The sequence below is a fragment of the Staurois parvus genome, unplaced genomic scaffold (genome assembly GCF_062004578.1).
Source record: "Staurois parvus isolate SC_StPar_1 unplaced genomic scaffold, SC_StPar_1.0 ptg000154l, whole genome shotgun sequence".
NCBI lineage: Eukaryota > Metazoa > Chordata > Amphibia > Anura > Ranidae > Staurois > Staurois parvus.
In genome coordinates this window covers 3,143,082-3,159,281 of record NW_028317950.1, presented here as the reverse complement: position 1 = coordinate 3,159,281, position 16,200 = coordinate 3,143,082, and the positions used below count along the sequence as shown (strand labels likewise).

General features: G+C 41.2%; 1 protein-coding gene across 1 annotated transcript in view; it reads right to left on the bottom strand.

Annotated features, from left to right (window-relative positions):
- The window catches only part of BGN (biglycan), a 158,527-nt gene extending 142,991 nt beyond the window's left edge, over nt 1-15,536 (bottom strand). The window contains exon 1 of the mRNA XM_089674928.1: nt 15,283-15,536. The gene's annotated coding sequence lies outside the window, so the exon portion shown is untranslated. The remainder of the gene's footprint in view (nt 1-15,282) is intronic.
- Nucleotides 15,537-16,200: the final 664 nt, after the last annotated feature.

The following is a 16,200-nucleotide window of genomic DNA, read 5'->3' as shown; positions in this document are numbered from 1 at the left end:
AAAATGTTGAAGAAAAAAAAGTTTTTTCTTAGTTTTTGTTATGAAATTTTGTAAATAAGTGATTTTTTTCTCCTTCACTGATGTGCACTAATGAGGCTGTAGTGATGGGCACTAATAGGCTGTACTGATGGACACTGATAGGTGGCACTGATGAGGCACTGGTAGGTGGCACTGATGGGCATACAGGCATCACTGGGCACTGAAAGGCAGCACTCATATATGGCACTGATAGGCGGCACTGACTGGCACTGTTAGGCAGCACTGATAGGCAGCACTGACAGGTGGCACTGATTGGCAGCTCTGATAGGTGGCACTGACTGGCACTGATAGGAGGCACTGAAAGGCAGCTCAAATGAGCACTGATATGTGGCATTGATGTGCACTGGTAGGCACTGAAATGTGGCACTGATGGGCACTGGCATGTGGCATGAATGATCACTGACAGCCGGCACTGATGGACACTGACAGGTGGCACTGCTGGGGCTACACAGATCATCAGGGCACACTGATCATCAGTGCCCTGATGATCAGTGTACATGTCCCCTCTGAGGAATGCCGATTACCGTCTCTCTTCTCCTCATGAGCTGTCAGCGTGACAGCTCGTGAGGAGAGAAATACCGATAACCGGCATTTCCCAGTTTACATGTGATCAACTGTGATTGAACACAGCTAATCACATGACCGAGCCAACATCTTCAGCTCTTTCCGTTGATCGGTGATCCGCTGTGTTCGAGGGACATAGCGCATCGCCGCGTTCTCCGCTCCCGGAGCCACGCATGCACGGTTAGAATGGGAGGACGTCATCCTCCCAGAGCAGGAGAACCGCCTTGCGCCCGTCATTGTACTATATGGCGGGCGGGAGGCGGTTAAATAATATTTCATTGCTCCTCCTTGTAACTCAAATTAGCTGTTTACTTTGAAAGGGAATTTGCCTCAGAGCTTAGTGCATGGGATGAAGTTACACTTTGCAAAGAATACCAAATCATGTAAAAGAATTAAAAAAAAAAAAAAAAAACAACAAACATTATTTGCACACAATTGAATGAGGGAAGTCAGCAGAGCTTCACCTCAATCACTAAGCGCTGGCAAAAATTCCCTTGCAATGTGCAACTCCTATTTCAGACTTTTTGCCTTTATTTAAAAAATCAGCCCCTATGCATAAATATGTGGGTTTTGGAAGCATTTTCAGGATTGCATAAAGTCTAAAGAAGAGATCCAATGCATCCCAAAAGCTTTCAACCTCAATCAGGGCTTTTTTTTTTCAGTGGGAACGTGGGGGAGCGCAGGAGTGTTCTGGAGGCTCTATTGCTGGGAGAGTGTTTATTGATGTTGGCTGCTGGGACATCTATTGTTTCTGGGGGTCTAATGTTGCTCAGAGGCTATTTTGTTGCAGGAGGGTCTATTGCTGCTGGAGGGGGACCTATTGTTGCTCGTGGGGTACTTTGTTGCAGCCGGATCTATTGTTGCTGGAGGGGGACCTATTGGTGCTTGGGGGTGTTTTGTTGAAGGTGGGTCTACTGTTGCTTAAGAAGGGCCTATTGGTGCTTAGGGGTATTTTGATGCTGGGGAGGAGGGGCGGACTGACAATTTGGAAACTCTGGGCACTGCCCGAGGGCCCGGGGTCAGTAGGGGGCCCCATGAGATGCCCCTGGTACCTTTTTCATAGGCTTTTTTGAGTTTGGGCAAGGACACAGGGGCCCCATGATCCCCTATTGCCCGGGGGCCCCATGAGTTGTCAGTCCGCCCCTGAGGTTGCACTGAGATGTAATGCACTTATGTGAACTAAGGCATCGGAATACATGGAAAACGCTCTGCATGCATTTTTGTTGGAGCTTAAAAACGCACTAAACTGCATACTCCAGTTTCCTCCCACACTCCAAAAACATGCTGGTAAGTTAATTGGCTCCTGTCTAAATTGGCCCTAGTATGTGTATGTATGAATGCGAGTTAGGGACTTTAGATTGTAAGCTTCTTGAGGGCAGGGACTGATGTGAATCTACAGTATATGTAAAGCACTGCATAAGTTGCTGGCGCTATTTAACTACCTGAAATAAATAAAATATGGTGTGAGCCAGCCCTTATCATAATCTGGATTGGTGCCAGCTACATGAGTTTGTAGAGTTCAAATACCTGCATGACTAAGTAATGTAGAAATCCCTTACCATGCAGGTCCCGTTTTTATACTATACTGTTTACTTTTGCAGTCCCCTTTGGCTGTTTAATTCATGGCATACCTTACAATGGGTTATCCAATGTATGAAAGGCCCACCCACCAGCAAGTCTCTGGGAAAAAAAAACAAACTAAAATTTGGCTAAACATGATAGATGTATGCCCAGATCCATAAAGCAATAAAGTATTAGAGCCCGCAAAGCACCAAAAATTAGAGCCCCAACCTGGAATAGGTATTGTGTTGTCCTCCAGTTGAGTTAAACACTTTCAAATGGCAGTTGGCTTAAGAGGCACTAGGAATTTGGGCTCACTCATAGATGTGGCAAATACCTATCTACCCAGAAAATCACAGAAACCTTGTAGGTAAAGCATAACTCCAGCCTGCCCAATAGTTTGTGTCCCACCCAACACACACATGGGTTAAATGTTCATTTAGTCTATGGGAGGTTTAAAGTAGGTAATCCTTGCACCCCCAACAGCTGGCTCTCTGATCTGCTCCTGATATGTGGACAAACCTTTGACGTTCTCACATACAATACAGAAATGCTGGTATTGCATTGCACATTATGATGCTGAACAGGTGGAGAGGGGTAGGTTTGTGGGACTGGAAATGTGACCTATAGGAAGCTTGAGGATAAAGATTGGTATTTCTGCTTATTCCTTACCTTCTAGACCAGTTTTTCTCAACTTTTTCAACACAGAGGAACCCTTGAAATAACTTCCCGGTCTCAGAGAACACCTGCTAAAAATTACTCATGATACATTAGTGTGATGGTCAGTGGGAAGAATTCCCTTGTTACAGATAGCTAAAAAGATCAATGGTGTCAGTCGGAACTTATCTGAGAAATATCAATGGATCATTTCTCAAGGAACCCCTGGTAACCTCTGGTGGAACTCCAGAGTTCCATGAAACCCTATCCTAGACTAAACAAGCATTTATTCTTTGCTGACTAGGGGTGTGCAAACTATTGTTACTTTATGGATGTGTAGAGTTCAGCTTTAAAGAAAAAACATAACTGTGGTGTGTTTTTAGTATTTTTATTCTTGTTTAACTTTTAGATATAAAATATAATTTTATATATTTTAAAGATAAGGCAGGAAGGGAGAAGGAGAGGGATTCTGGCAAATGGTTCAGACTTGATAGACCAATTGGTCTTTTTCTGTAGTCCATTTGCCATGTTTCTATGCTTAAATTGTATTTTGAACTTTGTCCTTACCAAGCTAGAAAAAAGGAAATTGTTTAAAAATTGTGTTTTCTTTGTCCTGACTCCTGACCTAATAAAAAAAGAGAACACCATACATTGCCTTCAACTAGGTTAGTTTTTAAAATGATGTAAACTAAGCAATCCATACTCACCCTTTTTCTTTTGGGAAGTACATAATGCTGCAGGTGTTCAGCACTTGCGGATAGAGAAAACAAAGGTAACATTAAAGAATGCTAAGACCCCTTTCACAAGAGCAGTCCGATCGGATCCGCCTGTCCATTTTTCAGGTGGACACTATCAGACCCTCCATTCTCCTCTGATCTGGAAAAAACAAACGAATGGGATCCGTTCCCCCTCCATCTGGCCAGATCGGATCAGAGGGCAGTCGGGTGTAAACAGACAACCACCAGTCCATTTACATCCAATTGCAAATAGAGCAGAGCAGGCTGTGTCTGTTTCCGCTCTGCATAAGCAAAGCAGACACAAACCTGCCATCCGGCCACTTTGCTCAGCAGGAGATTAATGCACAGATCCCCTGCTGAGGAAAAACTGAACCGGCCCGTGTGAAAGGGGCCTAGGAGTCACGTGTGCTTTTCAATCCATTGCTTGGTTGTTGTAGACTTTTATCAGGATTTGAGAAAACTGTTTACTTTTTTATCTTCCATGGGTGCACCAGTGTGTCCTTTGTATGGTGGTTGAGGAAAGCTGGTATTTGAATACTGCTCTCAGGCATAAAATTCTGCCACTGTCACCACCATTGCGCCCACTACCACTGCTACATAATTGGAATTTACTGCTATACCTATGTGGCATCAAAGCTTGAGATTCCTTTTGTCATCTTTGGTGACAAGGGGAAGGTTTTAGTAACTTTATTTAGACTGTATTTTGCCCTAGGCACACCTGAATTTTGATGCTCATTTACACAAGCTCCACTTCTTTTATCAGTAGATGACGTTAGTCAAAACTGATCAAATACACTATTAAAAGAAGATTGCTTATTGCTTTGTATGCAGAGCTACTTCTTGACTATACAGAGCATAGAACAAGAGAAGGAAAAGCTGGTTTCATGTCTTTACCCAGGGGAAAAGTGGGAAGCATGTTCTTGCAACTAAAAAGGGTTAGTTGCTTGTGTTTTTACTCCAAGCCAGATTTCTGTGACCCAAACAAAGTGTATGACACAAAGTGGGCCATAGTGCCCTATCGGTTGGTGGGAATGGTGTTATTGGTACACACCTTATCACATCTTTCAGCATCATCTTCCTATTTGGCTCTCAAAGTTCCACCACAAACATTTCAAAACTGCACAGAAAGTTAATGCTGGAAGAGGTCCCTCTACTAGATGTTGTGATTACTGGTCGTAACAGAAGTCAAATAGCTATGTAATGCCCAGAATGTATTACTGACTGTGGATCCCACAGTCTGAATGGTGAAGTATCTCCACTAAAGGCAAACAGCCCAACATATCTTCTGGCTCATGGGGGGGAAAGACCTCTCTCCCCCCCACCCCTGTCCTATATAAAATGCCTTCAGACTGCTCTCAACATACCTAGAACAACCTTGCACCCACACATCAGAGGGAAGGAGCACCCGGTGACCAAAAAAATGCAACTCTTGGTGTAAGTTTCGCAAACCATTTATTGAAAGGGTAAAACTTGTGCAGCAAACCAATGCATTTTGGGAGAATAATCTCTCCATTCTTCAGGGCTGTTAGTGTGTATTTAGGGTAGGGGGTAGGTTCAGGGGTGGTTTCAACATTCCTAGCTTCCAAAGCTGGCTTGTAATAGTGCAGAGGTACTCTGCAGAGGCCATGAAGAAAGGGGAGTCCATTCCCTGTGACACGTTGGCTTGAAATACATGTTTTACCTTTTCAGTAAATGGTTTGTGAGCCCTACACCAAGAGTTGCAATTTTTTAGACACCATGCGCTCCTTCCCTTTCATCCGTGGCTTCTTGCTGAAACGACCACACGATTGGTACCAGCAAGGGATCAGCCCAGGCCCTCAAGTGGGTCCACCATCTACTATTGGGCTTAACCCACTGGAAGGGATTTCTTCTTCACTGCCCACATGGCCACCTACCAACGACTAGATACCGATCCAGTCAGTCCAGCGTTGTCTCCAGCCCAAACCAGATACAAATATCCAGCGGTAAAGGAAACAAGTTGTATAAATGTGTGTATTGATTTGTGTATTTTGAGGTTTAATACTGCCAACCCTGCTACCTCAGGCAACTACCCACAAGTGCCATTGAGGCAAATACAGACCTTTGGGGTTTCCTGTATGCAAGAGACAACCTGTATCTTCTAATATCTGGCACGCCAACAGTGAACATTGTACTGAGGTGTCCAGCAAGGTTCCATCCTGAGTCAGAATTAGTTTTTTTTCTGAAGGGAGTCCATAATTTGGACAAGGTAACAAAATGCCTGTGGCTAGTTGGGTATTGCTTTGCAGCAGATTTTCATAATCAAAGTATCCACCAAGATTCCATCCTGAGACACATTTACTCTTTTTCTATAGGGAATCCATAACTTTGACACGGTAACTAAATCCAGTTGGGTATCAGCTTGCAGCAGATTTGCATACTCGAAGCAATAGAAGATGGATTTTACTTGGCTACTGTTACAAGTTACCACAATTCCAACAATGACCTGAGCCTTCGTGAATACGCACCATATAGCTGAGTAAGTCTATTGTAATTTCAATATTGCTAATTTACTCTAAACCTGGGACCAGATTCTGCCTCTCCACTCACCCCTGTATCTCCCAGACAATTTCCAGCTAAAAGAAGATTGTGTTTCTTTATGATTAAACCTCACATGTGTACTGTATATAACCTTGGCAAATGATATAGGATTAGAGAAAATATTCCATACCTTTGTCAATTCAACCATGACATGCTTATCATGAATATTTTCCTTCCATCAGTCTAGTCTTCCCAGGACTGTGAAAAGTGTGGAATGTTCTGCACAGCATCTATCATCAATTATACCTGTCTGTACCAGTCACATTATATATATATATATATATATATATATATATATATATATATATATATATATATATATATATATATAATTTTTTTTTTTTTTCTGGCCTGGTATAAAACAAAATGTCAGGTGAAAGTTTGTTGGTTGCTATAAACAACTCCTGTGACCATTTTCTGTGCTCTACTTTTGAAGGTCAAATTTTGAGAGAGGGTCCAAATAATTCTGGAAATTTGGTAGAGAAAGCTGGAAAATTAACACCAAAGGCTAGAAAACCAAATACTGTATTGTCTGCCTCTAGTTTAGGTTGTGTAGTTCGGTTAAACTGATGATTATGTGTGTATGTAAGCCATCTGAAAGAGAGGGTAATATTGTACACAGCAGTCAATGAGATTTCATTTTGTCACCCAGGGTGTTATGTTTGCTGGTGACACCTAAAAAGTGCCATCATTCTGTAGAGAAGTGGCCTACATTTATCCATATCTTCTATCCGGAGGACTACTGCAGACGCTGAAAAACACTGTAGTAGCCTGCGGTACATAAAATGATAGCCATGATCTTCCAGGTCTTCCCAGAGGTATAAACAGAACACAGGGTCACTCTCATGCTTGGCACCTCTGCTATACAGAGAATGCCTTGGGATTTTTTGGGGGAATTTTGAATACAAGGTGTTCTGTGATTGGACAAATGTATTTGTAACATCATCTGGCATCCCTTTCCACCTCATCCAGTCAAAGAAATCCTATTATTCATTTGAAGAAAAAAATACAAGGCATTTTCTGAACATCATCAGTGCCAAACGAGTGACCCCCTGTAGTCAGTGTGCAGAGGGGTAGCTGCTTGAGCGGGTCGCGGAAGATCACAGCTATCTTTGTAGCATAGGCTACTACAGCGGTTTTCAGGATCCCCAGCGATCCTCCAAATTCAAATAAATAGGTACTTTGTGCCAATTTGGTACAATATAAGTTGGCAATAAGGGGATTCCCCGGGCATTCCGCTTTGAAGCAATACTTGCAAACCCTGTAAGCTGGAATTAATTGAGACACCACCTAGGATTTAGACATGTAGGACAGAGACGTATCTCCCAATTTTCTGAGCTGAGAAAGAGGGACAACTTTTAGCACAATGTATACAGTCAACACACCTCCCAACCAGGAAGAATTATTGCACAAAAATTATGTATTCTTTTTTTCATTATTACCTTATTACCTTTTCAATCGATCAACTTATGTAAACCAAGCCTGTTGTTTTTTTCCCCGAACGATCAGCGCTGTAGCTGGCTACACTGATCATTGTATTCTGATGGTGAGCAAGGCTCCCCTCTGTCAGAACACAATAGCACAGGGGTAAGGATTCCTCATCCACCTTGAATGTGTGGATGGGGAATTTGGATCATTTTTTTCCCCCTTTTAACCCCTTAGTTGAAGGAAAAAATTGATCAATGCATAGACTGCCTTAAAGAGACAGTTATAAGTGCACCACCATACAGACTGGGCCCCACTGTTACCCAACTGAAGTGTACAAGTCAGGTTCCAGATGCTGTGTAACCGCCTCACAGGGTATTCCTTTTCAGGAAAATATACACATACCAATACTCAGGGAGATGTACACCGAGTGCACTTTGGGACACTGTCCGATCATTTGTTGCAAGGAGATGCTATGAGACTGTTACTTGCAGTTTATGCAGTTCATTTGTTTATACAGTTTACACTGCCTTTACTAGTGATGCCAATTATTCAATATTAGTTTGATTTTGTTTAGTACCACTGTGGTCTGGAACTGCCTTATTACAGCCTGGTATTCATGTCAGTTCATTGCATTCCAAGAGATTCATTTAGCTGTTTAGTGCTTCTATGCATTGCCATTAATTTTGCATTGCAATAATAATATGTACTTTATTTACAGTCAATCAGCCTGGTGTCTATTTCTATATGCTAATACAGTAGTAGTAGTATACTAATACTTAAACTTAAGGCAAGTTCCAATCTTCCTTCTCCTTCCCCCCCTCCTCTGCCATATTTAGATTTTTTTTATTTTGGGGGGAGGGAGCCTAGTTTTGGCAGGTACATGCTCCCCTTTCTGTTCTAGATTACCTAGGTGACCTAAACAGATGTTTGTCCCCCTCCCTCCCTGCTTGCAATCTTCTGGGACATGTCACAGGTTCCAGGAGTCTGCGGGACTATTCAGAGTGCAATGTGGCATGCACAGTGTGAAGCTGTAAGGAGTCACAACTGGTTTCCCACAGTTACCATGAGACCTGGGGCGCCAGGGACCTGAAGACTGGCCAGGAGCCAGCCCAGGTGAGGACAGCGCTAGATCCCTGAGCAGGTGAGTTTCTGTTCTGTTTCTTAAAAGTCAACTGATACAGATTTGTAGCTGCTAACTTTTAGTTTTTGGAAACCTGGCTGAAGTTCCTCTTTAAGCTCATACAGGTGTCTGCAGCATCCCACTATCTAACTAGGTGCATCAGAGGTGGTGGAGTTGTTCACAGAATCGAGGCAGAACAGAGAACACATCATACCAATCAGCTCCTCCAGGGGTAAACTCTACATAGTTTTATAGTGCAAGATTTTAGGAATACTTTAATTGTCAGGCATTGTATTTGTTAGCTAATTGAATATAATGCAAGCTTTGACACATGTCTGGCGGCGAGTACTATGAATTCTTGAGACTACAATGCAGGTAAAAAGCAGCACTTAGCACAATGCATTGCAGTGCAATTAATTAAAAATGGCACCCCAACACACAAATAGTAGCCTCCAATGAACCTGTAGGACACCACAAATCACGTCACACAATATGATGCATTAAAAAATTTCTTCAGGTATGGTTTTTCTGTTGTTATTGTGTGTTGGCAGTTCAATCAAAAATAAAGTACTGCCTTAATACAACACAAATTTACCTAAAAAAACACCAAACGCCTGCTTTCAGTAACACACCGTAATAAACGGCAAAGGTCTTCAGTTAGTAAATAAATGTTAGTAAATAAATGTACGACCTAAATTTCTACTTTCTTGCAGCTATCTATGGCTTACATGCTTTATATAATGGTCATTCTTGTTGATTCTGTTGGAAACAACATCCATACTGTTGGGCTTCTGATAAAACCCAGACTTGGGTACCAAGTGAAATGACCCACTAACACTTTTTAACGTGCATGCACAAAATACCCATTAAGGTGCATACACTGGTGTGGATTGGTCCACTCAGGTACAAAACACCTTTTGATCAACTCTTTACTTTTATAGGTAAAGTTGATCCAGGGAATATCCGATTGCCTCTTGGGCGATCAGGAAGGATTTTTTTTCCCCTGCTGGAACAAATTGGATCATGCTTTACTGGGGGTTTTTTTCCTTCCTCTGGATCAATTGTGGGTATAGGATAGTGTATATAAAGGTTCTGTATTTGAGTGTGCGTGTCTTTATTTCTGTTGGTTGACCTGGATGGACTTGTGTATTTTTTTCAGCCAGATTAACTATGTAGCTTTTCTCATTATTATGCCCAGAGCTTATTCGGTGATCTCTTGGTTTTCTTAAAGAGACATTGTCACCTTACCCATATAAAAGGCATCCCCAACCCCCTTATTCTCAATGTGACTGTTCTCCCTTGCTACTTCTTCGTATTCTTCTTTTTCTTGTTAGCACTTCATGTGACCTTCTCACCTATGACAGTACTTGGGTGTTGCAGCCAATCACCCCTCTGGGTTGCTCACAGTGTTAATTTCAGTGTTGTCTGCAAAGCAGCAAGGAGTAGGGTGGGGATGCTGGTAAGGAGAGTATAGGGGGTCGAAGAGAGGGCCCTGAATGGGCAAGGTGTTTCTTTAAAATATCAGGTTTGTATAATTGTAAAGATGACCAGGAGTGTTTTGGATTCCTGGTGCCCAACTTGTGGCCTAGGGCCCTTTGGCACCTTTTGTGCAGCCAATGGGGATCCAGCAGCCACTACTTTGCAGTCATGACTCCTAAAACATGTTTGTAGTCTCCAACAACTCCTATAGCATGTTTGCAGTCTATGACCATAGTCATAGCACACCCATAGTCTCTGACCACATCCTGTAGCATGTATGCAGTTTTTGACCATCTCTTGTGCCATGCCCATAGCCTTTGACCATATCCTGCTGTATGTCTGTCTGCTGTTTCTGACACTGAATATTATGTGTGTCACTTTGGTGATGTCAGCAGCCATACCTTAGGCCCCCTATATCAAGAAAGTCAACCACTGGTTTTGGCGTTACTATAGTGGAGGGTTTTGGAGGGTCCGAAAGGACCAATAGAGAAGCTCAGGTGGAAGGGCTAAACTTGACTTTCTGGAGAAACTCACATCCTGTTTACTGTATATGTTCAAGAACTTTATCTATAGATCTACTGAGTGTGTTTATCACTGACCCTTATCTCTCCTTACTGATATTTTATCTTATATTTAGCTTGAATCCTCAGGTTTTACTGTAAGCACATGTGGCACCATAATTAATACATACAAATAAATTAAGTCCTTTTTCACCCCTATTTTCCCTTTTACTGACTTTTCAATATAATGAATATAATAGTTTAGAGGTTGGATATAAGCTTTTGTGTACTAGAACACTTTTGGTAGTTAAACAATACATTTTTCTAGATGTCTATACATCAGAGCAAAAAGGACAGCTGGGGAGGAATGAGGGACAGAGGGATCTTATTCCAAAGAGGGGCAGTCGGGAGCTATCAACATGAATACCAAGAATCAATTTATGCATATAAAGGTCCTTCTCCAAAATGTACAACAGACTAAACAAGTGACAATATTGTTTGCTTTGTTAGTGGTTACTGGCAGTCTTTTTTGAGCTGTGGTTTAAGCTGTGGTTTGAAATAGAGTATCAGGCACCTACTCACTACTTATAGGAGGGTGTGTGTTGATAACACAGACCTCCCAGCATACAACTTTTCTGTTGGTGTTCACAGGTAAAATTGAGTCACAGTGTAATGGTGCCACTAGGTTACAATTTCTTTCTGAGCAATATCCTCTAGAGTAGAGGGTCCCATGTCTTTCTAAAGAGAGGGTAAACTCACTGCCCTTCATACTTTAGGAGGGGCCAGACTGTGACCGATGGGAGCAGAACATCCACATCACTGGTCAGTGAGAGTAAACAATGCCCCAGGCTTGCTGGTCAATGGGAGCAAAAATGTCCCAGACTTCATGGTCAATGGAAGGTAAAAATGCACCAGGCTTGGTGGTCAATGGGCGCAAAAATGTGCCAGTCTTGGTGGAATGTGGAAGTAAAAAATGCCACAGGGTGGTCAGTGGGAGTAAAAAATATATATAGTATCTGTGCTATGTGGGAGAAGAAATAATGCCTCATCACTGGTGTTAGTGGCAGAAATAGTGCCCCATCCTTAGGCTCAGTGGGAAGAATAGTGCCTCATCATTGGTGTCTGTAGAAGGAATAGTGCCCCGTCTTAGGTCTCAGTGGAGGAATAGTAAGCCATCATTGGTATTAATGGGAGGAATAGTGCCCAGTCATTGTTCTCCGAGCCCTATCCTTGACGTCAGTGGTAGGAGTAGTGCCACATCCTGGGAGGAACTGTGCTCATTTTTGGTGTCAGTGGGAGGAACTGTGCCCATTAGTGGTGCCAGTGGGAGGAATAGTGCCCCATCATTAATATCTGTAGGAGGAATAGTGCCCCATCATTAATATCTGTAGGAGGAATAGTGCCCCAATATTGGTGTCAGTGGGAGGAATAGAGTCTCATCAATGGTGTCACTGAGAGGAACAGTGCCCCATCAATGGTATCAGTGGGAGAAAAATGATCTAGTAAAGGCAAGCAGTTTGGGGAGCACTGCTCTAGATGTTTGCCTGACTTTGAAAAAGTTACTTTTCATATGTATACATTTTTCTGGCAGGGATTGTGCCTTGGAATGTTAATGTACATTTTAAGATATGTAGTAGCTAAGATGAAAGTTTTTCTTGGACACTATACATTTGAAAGCTATGACAGCACCCAAAAGCTCTTGTACAGCTGTTGTATAAAGGGACTGATTTTTATTTTATCTCTGTTTATTATTTTGTATAAAAATGACTTGTTGCATCCATCGATTTCCACACTTTTCTAAAGTTTCACTCATTTTCATTTGTGTAGTATGTCACAGTAACTGATGCCAGGTGGGTATGTTGGGTCTAGTTTCACTAGAGTTTTTCACCCATAGGTTACTTTATATTAACTTAAAATAAAAAAAGTAACAAAATGATGATTGTAATAATAAAACTGCCTTCTGTCATATGCTGACGCTTTTTTAGACATATATATTTTTAATGGAATGAAACCTCATATGTTGCCCATACCAACCAGACAGGCAAAGGCATGGGAATAAAAGGTAAATCACAACCGACTGTAATGTGCAAAAGTTCCACTCTTGTTTTGTTTTAGTTTTTCATTTCGGTTGTGATGGCCTTGCAAAGCTCCATAGCCAAAATGCTGTAACCCATAGCAACACAACTTGAAACATCTTTCATTGTTGGGCCCATTAATCTAAAAGGTAAACTCTCACCGGCTGCATTAGGTTACCACACAATTGTTCACTTGATATAAGCCTGTAGACACTTCAACGTTGTGCAACTCTAAAGTCATTCCTTCTTTCCAAATCTACCACCACCCAACATGTCTATAGTAAAATAAGTATTCAGTGAGCAAATACATATTTAACTGAAAATAATGGAATAAGAACATAAGACTACATTGAAACCACCACTCTTAACAATATCCCAAGGAACCTATCCCATTTTCATCATGTAGGCTCACAACCATATAAAATGACTTACAAGGACCATGACGGGAGTTAAATCATTTGCATCAGTTTTTAATTAGTTTGATTAAAGACAGAGAGGCATAAAGAGACACTTGTTTAAGGTAGAACAAAGAGAACGGATATCCGATAATCCTAGAAGCCAACAAAATTTGATGTACCATTAGGTCAGAAGAATCAGAGCAATGAAAGATCATTTTTAATTGGTTGCCCATTGTTAGAATTGTTTCCCATAGACAGACACATTACTCAACTCATTCTGAGTATAGTTTGGGGAAAAAAAGTTGAACTTTAGCTGAGTTTGTTTTATTCAGAATATGACGCATGAGTTACAATGGTAATAGGTGCCCATTTTCATAAATTAGCACTCGTATAACAGGGAAGAAAATGACCATGCAAAAAAGCCAGGATCAGCTGTTTGCCAAGCATGTCTAGGTTGATGAGCTTTGACACCCAATGGTACAGAACTGCTGACAATAACAAAAATTGCAGTCCCCTGTATAGAATCCATCCCTGAACTGGCATCCAGTGATGTGGGTTTTGTGCTGCCTCTACGCTTCTAACAAAAAGCTGAGTGTATGTCAAGTCAGGGCTGCAATCCTGTGGCTTCTCTGCAGGCGGTAACTGGAAACCCTACTAGCTGGTCCTGAGCTCTCACTGCTGTCTCATTCATGTTTTCATCATGTTCCTGAAACTATCTCTGCAGTCCATTCAACCAAATTGTCTGCCTTCCACCACGAAAAATAACCCCAATCAATCCATGATGCATGCAAATAGTAGACAGTTGTATTCTACACACTTTTATTCTTTGTCAAATCTGTTTATTAAACTGTCATCATAATCATCCTTTAAATGCAAAAACGATAAGTTAAAATATCAAAATTATTCAGTTGGCTCTTGGTGGGCAGATCTTTAGGCGATTAACTACAAATACCTAAAAGCAGTAGATAAACAGATTTCCGAATTCATATGTGAAAATATTAAAGAAGCACAGCACTCAGAAGGGGAATTGTATTGGAGGGATCATTTGCAGCTACTATGCTTGAATTCATCTGAAGTAGATACTTGCTTTTCCTTTATTGATGTACAAGCACAATAATGATACCTCCATCCTCATTTCAGAACATTGGTCTAGTACACAACGATACAATCAACTGTTATTAAATGACTCCCTGCTTTTGTGTTGCATTTCTTCATCCATATACTACTAAATTATTACAGGCTTGAACACAGGACATTTATTATGACCCCTGCTCAAGATTGTCCAAAATCAAATTCAACATGTCAATGAATTTTATACCTGAATTTGGAAATAAAATGTTTTTCTCAATTGATACTCTATTGCTTTTCGGTATTTGTAAAAACTTCATCCATACGCTACTCAGCTATTAGAACAGACTTGAGCACAGGTCATAAATTACGAACTGTGCTCAAGATTGGCCAAAATGAAATTCAATAGGTCAATGAATTTTATACCTGAATTTGGAAAGAAAACTTTTTCTCAGTTGATACTCGTATTGGTGCTTTCCTTTATTCACAGTTACTTCTTGATCCATACATTATTCAGTCATTAGAGCAGACTTGAGCACAGGTCATAAATTATGACCTGTGCTCAAGATTTTCCAAAATCAATTTTAATATGTCAAAGCACAAGGCATATCAATTAATTGGAACCAAACAGAATTCATCTTTTATTGATCTGACTATAGTAATTTGAAATCTGGCTCATTCAGGTTATATCACTTGAGCTTTGTTCTTCATACTGGTCTAAGTTTGATAGTCAAGTGAATATTTCAAAAATACTTGCAACAAGTAGAAGAGCTCTTAGCAATTATAGGAGTCAACTCTTAGCAAGTAGAAGAGTCAATATACACCTGAGGATGAGCATCAGTTGACAAGGTCTTCACTTTGATTAGCAAAATCTGAATCACATAAAGTTCCTAATGGCCGCATTTCTCATCTTTTTTTTTCAAAAATGCTAAAAAAAGGTTCATCCAACCTATGACCAACTTTTTTAGCATCTACAGAGAACTGTTCTCTCCCATCTTGCAAAACTATAAGCATTGACATGGTACTCAAGCAACAAAAGCTTTTGCTTGCCATTGCTGGGCTAAAATCTTAAAATACATATAAAGAAAAAAGTTTTACCTTGTATTCTTCCTTTATGGGTTCCAAAAATGATTTCCTCTCAGACGATCACTTTGAATGTATAGGTACTTTTATTATTTTTTTTAATGGTTCCAAAAGTTACTGTCCCCTTCTGCAGAAAAAGTTTATTGTTTCACAAGCCTCTTCCCTCTTGACTTGCAATTCTTGTGTTTGAGAAGGAGGAGGAGGAGGCTGCATCCACCCTACTGCCCCCCTTAGTCTGAGTGACTGGACTCAGCAGTGTCTGCTCCAGGGTTTTGTGTGTGAGGTTTAAAGATGTAATTTCCTTGCAGACAGGCAAAGCACTCGAAGCTCCGCTCTTACCTCCTCCTCCCTTTCTCAAAATATAATGCATGTTAATGACTTTGGGTATTGGTGACATGTGGCTTCTATCACCACACCTGCCAAATAAAGATAAATAAAAACCCTCCAAACCATCAGCATCTGTCTCTTCTTCTGAAGGTTTTTTTTTTCCTTCCTGCAAAACATCCCCCGGTTATATCCAGAAAAAATAAGTTTCCGTATTTGTTGTGCTTTGATTATAGCAAGTGGCAGGCTGTTTTCGTGTCCACGTAAGAGGGTCTGTTTGTGGTTTTTACTGTCTTTGTCGGCACTGTGACGGTATGGAACACACATTTTGGGATGTTCGTTCTGGCTTGGATCTCTCAGAGCATGTTTTTTTTACCAATGACATGATTTTGTTTAACAAAGACAATCCCCTTCTGGAGTCAGTTCATATCATATGAGATATTCATACATCCAGGAGTCGTACTTACCTTGGGTTGCATTTAGCTAACTTTATGGCAGGGGCGGACTGACAACTCATGGGGCCCCCGGGCAATAGGGGATCATGGAGCCCCTGTGTCCTTGCCCAAACTCAAAAAAGCCTATGAAAAAGGTACCAGGGGCATCTCATGG